Here is a 6,300-nt window from a genome sequence, read left to right as displayed (position 1 = left end):
CTTGTTACTCTATTGTGTTTGAGTCCATATTTTTCTGACAACTTTTTATTCTTACCTGCTCTATTTTAGCACAAAATCTATACTTTTTACTCCATGCTTTTTCAAGAGAGGCTCGTTACTCAGTGATTAAATTGGGCTGGGGCTTTCCATTGAACTTTGCGATGATTCAGCTATTTATAATTCAGTGCTTTTCACAGGCTAAACATGCGAAGCCGCAATTTTCCGTGACCGTTTTAAAACAAAAACAATCAATCCAACTCAGCTCCTTCTCCCTGTGAAAGCATTACACCATTGTAATGTATGCTATCTCTCCACTTTCTAGCTATAATTTTTACTAAAAAAAAACTTCTTCTTCGTCTTCTTCGCCATGCCTTTCCAAGGAACAAGACTTAATAATAATGCATGAAGCTTTTTAGTATTGACCAAAATTTTCTGGGACCCCGCAAAAGTCATAGAAAGCTCTGTAAATTAATAAAAAAAATTGTGATATATATAAATCAGTCCCACTTTAATCTAATCATTAAAAAGCTGCTCAATCAAAAAAGTTTCATGATATTTTTTTCCATTTGAGGCAGTATCACTAGATAGCTAATAGATATGCAAGGCCCCTTTGCTCAACAAACTTCTGGTTTTAATGCGTTTGATGAGGAGTTGCGATAACTTTTTATTCTGCATTTAGAAAATATTTGTTTTTTAGTGTATGCATCGGCACACGACAGAATATAACTACAAAGACAAGAAAGACTTGAATGTTTCATCTGTGACACTGGAAGCCTCACCCAAGACCTTATTTAAACGAACTGTTTAAAGTTGTCAAATGTAAGAATGATTCTAGAAAATGTGTTGTAAATGTAGAACATTTCAGTACATCAGCGTCTTCTCTGTCATATTTTAAATGGTTAGCTTTGCAGTCATATGAACATTGTTACTTGAGTATGTAAACTGATATAGTTCTACTTTGGATTTGATGGAGAAACCTGTAACAACTTTTAGCTAGCTAGCCAGCCAGCTAGCTAGCTAAAAGTTGTCCGATGCTGCTCCCTCTCAGCACTGTTACTCCTCATAATATTTAAAAAAGTTTCTTTCAAACTCGTGACAAGTTCTTGATTTTTTTTTTAATGCCAGACTTTTTTCCTTGTTTTTCAAACTATCCAAAGACTGTACAGGTTTTTTGTACAAATATTCTGGAACATACATTTTTACTAATTTTGATCTTTATGAATAGTGCTGTGTATTGGATACTGCTGTTTTTAAAACTTACTTTTACCTAAGGCTCTTTATGGATTTATTTCTTTATGCAGTAAGAAACGGCTGACAGTAAAAATAAATAAATAAATGTTTTGCTTTAGTTAGCGCTTTGATCCAAACTGGCATACAAATGTGCAGAGGGTTCTTGCTCAGAATTATTACTGGGTGAGTGCATATCCAGCAATATTTCACAAGATTTGAATAAAAGTCTTTAATAAACATACGTTTGCAGTTTGTAAAGGATTGTTGACTCGTGTCTGAAATTATTAAAGTCATTCAAACGATATGACTTGACCTGATTTTCTGACCTGAGTTTACGCTCTCCTTCTTTGACAGTATTAGAAAAATGGTGGTAAATAGTGCCATTTGACTCAAAAAGTTGAGGTGTTCACAGTAAGACTACTTCACAACCTGTTCATTTTACAGAAATGACAGACACTGCAAACAACGGCCTGGAAGAATTGCTGAAACTGGAAGTCTTGATAGCTCACCACCCACCAAATATACCAGTAAAGCAGTCATTAAATGGTGAGAAATGACCAAATCTCCACACAAATCTGGACTATGAATGCACTTTAGATAAAGGGAGAGTAAATTCTGACTCTGGAGCAGATGTTTTTACATTCTTAAGGTGGATTTCTGTGACTCTCCAGCGAGATGTCATTAAACCCTAAACACTGTACTGATAACAGATTTGACTTTTTCAGAGACCAAATGAAATACCTCCTGGTCCATAAGAGCATGTCCACTTTTCACCGGGTGGTTTCTTCATTACCCCTGCTATTGTGTTCAGGTTAAAGAACAGAAGTTTTACAGTTAGTTTTTGGTTGGCTTTCCTTTAATTTCAACACATGATAAAAACATGACCTGTGGTCCGTTTGGTATTCTTTCTCTCCAGAGTCCATCTAAACTTAGAAGCTTAGTTGCTGACTTGCTCCATTTATATATGGTAAAAACATATGGATTACACAACATAAAAAAACAACAAAAGCACTTAAATAGCACATTCAGAACCAATGCGATTCTCTAGTTTGATTGTATTCAATTATTTATTACAAATGAAATATTCCTTTTTTTTTTCTTCTAATACAAACCAATCTTCTGGCAAACATTTTTTTAAAAACCCAACTCTTTAAAATTAAAAGATACAGTAATTCTCCACAAAGAAGACTTAAGTTTGTAGTAAACCTGTAAAAACATCTGTTTCAACTGAGCGAGGCAGCAGAAACAAATTAATATTCAGTCAGAGTAAGACTATTATGACTACCACTGACGTGACTGGCATCGCAGGCTTTATGTGTGAACAATCAAAACCCTTGCAACTGCAGAATAACCCACATATAGGTCTGATTCATCCTCATTTTGTACTGAGTAAAATGCAAAATGGATTCAAATTGTTCCCCACATTTGTACTGCATATTTCATTTGTCACTGTGCAGCCTTGTAATGTGTCAAAAAGACACAGAAATATAATTTTTTCCTAAATGACAGACTTATGCCGATTCACAGAAAGACTTTTAAAACACTGTTAAACATGATCCAACACCTTACCAGTATATATTTAGGAATTACTGTAAACTACTGTGGAAACCTTCGCGGCTTGTGTGAACTTAATTCACCTTCACATATTCTGTAACATGTATACATCTATCACCATTCATAACAATGACACGAAAGAGGAGCTTGTCAGAGTCACCTCTATAAAGACTTTGATTAAATGCTGCTTTGGTTACAGTACATTCGACAGTCACAAATCAAACTACCTGTGGCAGAATCATTCTACATTATACTGTAGGTCTGCATTTAGTGAATAAAACCGCTAAGGATATCACTGAAATGACCAAGTTTGTGTTAAGTTTGTGTTAAATGTGTCAACTGAGAGTGATCCTAGATTGTTTCAGTAGGTCAGGGTCAGTTTCAGCAACGAAAAGGGAAAGAAAGCCGACTGCCTTTCTTCCCTGCATATTCCAGTTTGACAATGAATAAATGAAATGGGCTCAAATTGTGAAATATAGATAAGAGTATGTAGTGTGCAAAATATGCGTTTTTTTCCCCCCACTTTTTCAGCCAGGCAGTGTACCCGTGAAGAGGCGATTTAAGAACCTGGGCCGAGGTCGTTTAACAATTTGAATTTGATTAGTGAATTACTGCAAGATTGAAAATAAAGAACAGCGCATAAAATGTTTGCATGGAGATGCAGAGCTTGGATACTAACTTTAAAGTTACTAGTATCACTGTATAGCCTTTAAATAACTTTAGTAACTGTACATTAATACTAGTGGCCAGCATTTTACTTACTGAAATACTTAAGATAAGAGAGGCCAAGTGCTGTTCTTACTCATATTGAGTAATTATGAAGCCAAGTCATTTGGCATCTGGAGACACGACGATCTGAAGATGTTCGGATGAAAGCTCTTATTATGGGGAGGCACGTGTGGTGACTATCTGGTGATTTCTGCCTCGTCACAAGGAGAAAAGTCTGATGTTTTGCTTGGCCAGGTTTAGTGACTTGGTCCTTCATCAAGTGGAAGTGGTGCAGATTCGATCCAACGTGTGAACTGCAGGAGTGCAAAGAGACGACGGTCAAACACACAAGACACCTTAATCAGAGTCAGACACTTTGAAAGTTGAAAATAAACCAGATTTCTTCCCAGTATACATACGTTCATGTTGCCGATGGACAAACGTTGCCTTTGAGAGCCCCAGCTGAACGGAACACAAGGCAGAAAAGAATACTTGCCCCGGCTACAGCTGCCAGGCCTACTCCAGCTCTGGTTAAGTTACTCCATTCATCTTCATGCTTTGGCCCTTCCGGTGAATGTTCTGCACCTGCGTGAGGATGGTGCACAAGTGTTTGTGACGAAAATCAAGTGAAACCCATTCAATTTAGAGCAGCACTTGAAACAGGCGCAAGAAGGAAGTATTTACAGAACTCTACTCTGCAGAAATGAATAAAAGGAACTTGTACTGTAGTGTTTTGAATGGATTCTGCTGTCAATACTCAACTAGTTTAATGCGGGTCATTTGACGTGAAATGGACCATTTTTACAATGCTGACACTTTGACAACCTGAGCACTAACATCCGTTTATGTGGTATTTTCACAAAGAACGAGGTTTCCCTGTGCGCTGCAGGGCATGGTGTGTGGTTAAAAACTAAGGCAGCATTACAATAAAGTCAGCGGGTGTCACTGTGAAGTGCCTTTTACTAAGCTAACGTAGTCTGTGCCCTGCTTCAGATATAAGTTATTTCCCCACAATGTCATGTCTCCAACGCCTTTTTGAAATGCTGAATCACGACTACTGCTCGATTTTGATCTTCCTGGGTTGACTGTCACGGTTGCTTTTTTCTTACCTGAAGTAGTTTCGCTGTTTCTCCCATCTGAGGTCCGAGTCACATTCAGGACAAAATACTCTGTGGGGGTTATAGTGTTATTATGTTCTACAGTAGTGCTATGGTGGTGCACGTATCATTTTTCTGACATTTAGGTTTGTAGGGTCATCTTACCAGACATCTCGAGTATCCATCTCTTTGAGATGTTGTCATAGTTTGCAGCCACATGACAGGAGTAATTTCCAGAGTCCTTCTCTGTGACTCTGGACAGATGAAGTCTGATCCGTCCTTCTCCGAGAGCTCCTCTGTCACACTGAACTCGTTCTGCAAACTGCTGATACTGGGACGCTACAACCTGAACACCCTCTGTCATTTGATAAAAAATCTTATCCACATCCAAGTGAAAAAAACAAATCATCTCGATGAGAGTCATATCAGTCTTGATTGAACTGCCCCATCCGATGATGACATTTTCGTTTTCCTTTGCTTCATAGATGGTGTGTGAGCCTTTCGCAAGAAACTTGGCTATAAAAGGAGAGTGAAAAAAAAAAATCACCTTCAGTCAAGTTTGAAATGACGACTCAGAGTCAAATCTGCAGTATCTTAAATTGAAGTGTGAGCAATAGACTAAAATAAAAGAGAACAACCTACCAGAGATTAAGATCAAGACTCTGAGGATCAATTTCATGTTTTCCTGCAAGAAGAGACAGCTTCATAAGACCAAGAAGTGCTCTTCCAACTTAGTTCTATAAATTAAATATCAAAGACCCCTATCCAAACTGATTGGGCTTAAATGTTCCTACCAAAATGTATGAAAGACATTTCCACAGGAGCTGAGTCAAAGCTTACTGGCTATCAATATACTTATGTAAATTAGATATTTCAGTGTTTTATTTTTGAAAATTAACCAGAACGTCAAAAAAAAAAAATGAAATAAAAAACAGCTTCTGCTTAGTGTGAAGATTAATGAAGAAGGATGGAATGAAAAGAGGGTTAAACCGTTTCTTCCCTTGATCATCATGGGAAGCGTGAGATCGCTGGCAGATCAAATTTAACAAGCTTCAACAAGCAGGAATGGCGACCTCTGAACATTTCCACCACACCTTCCTCTCTGCAACACTCAACTTACAACATGTTTGGCAGCTGCTTTATATTTGATTCTGTTTTCTATTTTTTCACATTTTCTAGGTCTCAATAGGTTCGGGCTTTGGACAGATGTCTTTTATATCCAGAGCGCGATAACTGATCTCTGTAAATATTCCCACCTTTCACAAATTTGTTGAAGCTTCTCCCACTGGAACATGACTGCCGATGGCTCCAGTAGATGCCAGGACACTTTTCACTTTTCCTTCACTTTTCAGACAGCTGGTCCAAAGGAATCAGCAGAGGGAGGCAGGTTAGAGTATCAGAAGACAAAAAAGATTATGGTTAGACAGAAGCTGTCAAATACCAACAGTGTGCACAGCGTATTCATGTTTCTATGTAATTGCTCTTTGACTCAAGAAAAAAAAAATAGAAACGGCTTCTGTAATTTTCTTTAACAAAAACAAGCAAAAATATGAACCAACATCACCAACTGAATCATTGACACACAGCACTGGAGGTTAGTCTGTGTCTCACTGTGAATCAAAAGAATGGAAACACACCATCAATGAGATGTAGACATATCGATCCAAGGGATTTTTGTGTGATGAAGAGTAACAAAATAAAACAAAAAAAG

The 6,300-nt window shown here is 37.5% G+C and overlaps 2 long non-coding RNA genes across 2 annotated transcripts; both read right to left on the bottom strand.

Annotated features, from left to right (window-relative positions):
* Positions 1 to 3,547: 3,547 nt before the first annotated feature.
* On the bottom strand, positions 3,548 to 4,612 carry LOC140281470 (uncharacterized). The gene is made up of 3 exons (XR_011909756.1): positions 4,602 to 4,612; positions 3,912 to 4,077; positions 3,548 to 3,806 (listed from the first exon to the last, which is right to left on the bottom strand). It is a non-coding gene; the product is annotated as an uncharacterized lncRNA (long non-coding RNA).
* Positions 4,613 to 5,916, bottom strand: LOC140281467 (uncharacterized). Its single transcript, XR_011909754.1, has 4 exons — positions 5,846 to 5,916; positions 5,232 to 5,274; positions 4,755 to 5,105; positions 4,613 to 4,661 (listed from the first exon to the last, which is right to left on the bottom strand). It is a non-coding gene; the product is annotated as an uncharacterized lncRNA (long non-coding RNA).
* Positions 5,917 to 6,300: the final 384 nt, after the last annotated feature.

Source organism: Leuresthes tenuis, unplaced genomic scaffold, assembly GCF_036924035.1.
Source record: "Leuresthes tenuis unplaced genomic scaffold, fLeuTen1.0.hap1 SCAF_22, whole genome shotgun sequence".
Taxonomy (NCBI): Eukaryota; Metazoa; Chordata; class Actinopteri; order Atheriniformes; family Atherinopsidae; genus Leuresthes; species Leuresthes tenuis.
The sequence above is the reverse complement of the archived record's forward strand: the minus strand, read 5'-3'. Positions and strand labels throughout refer to the sequence as shown.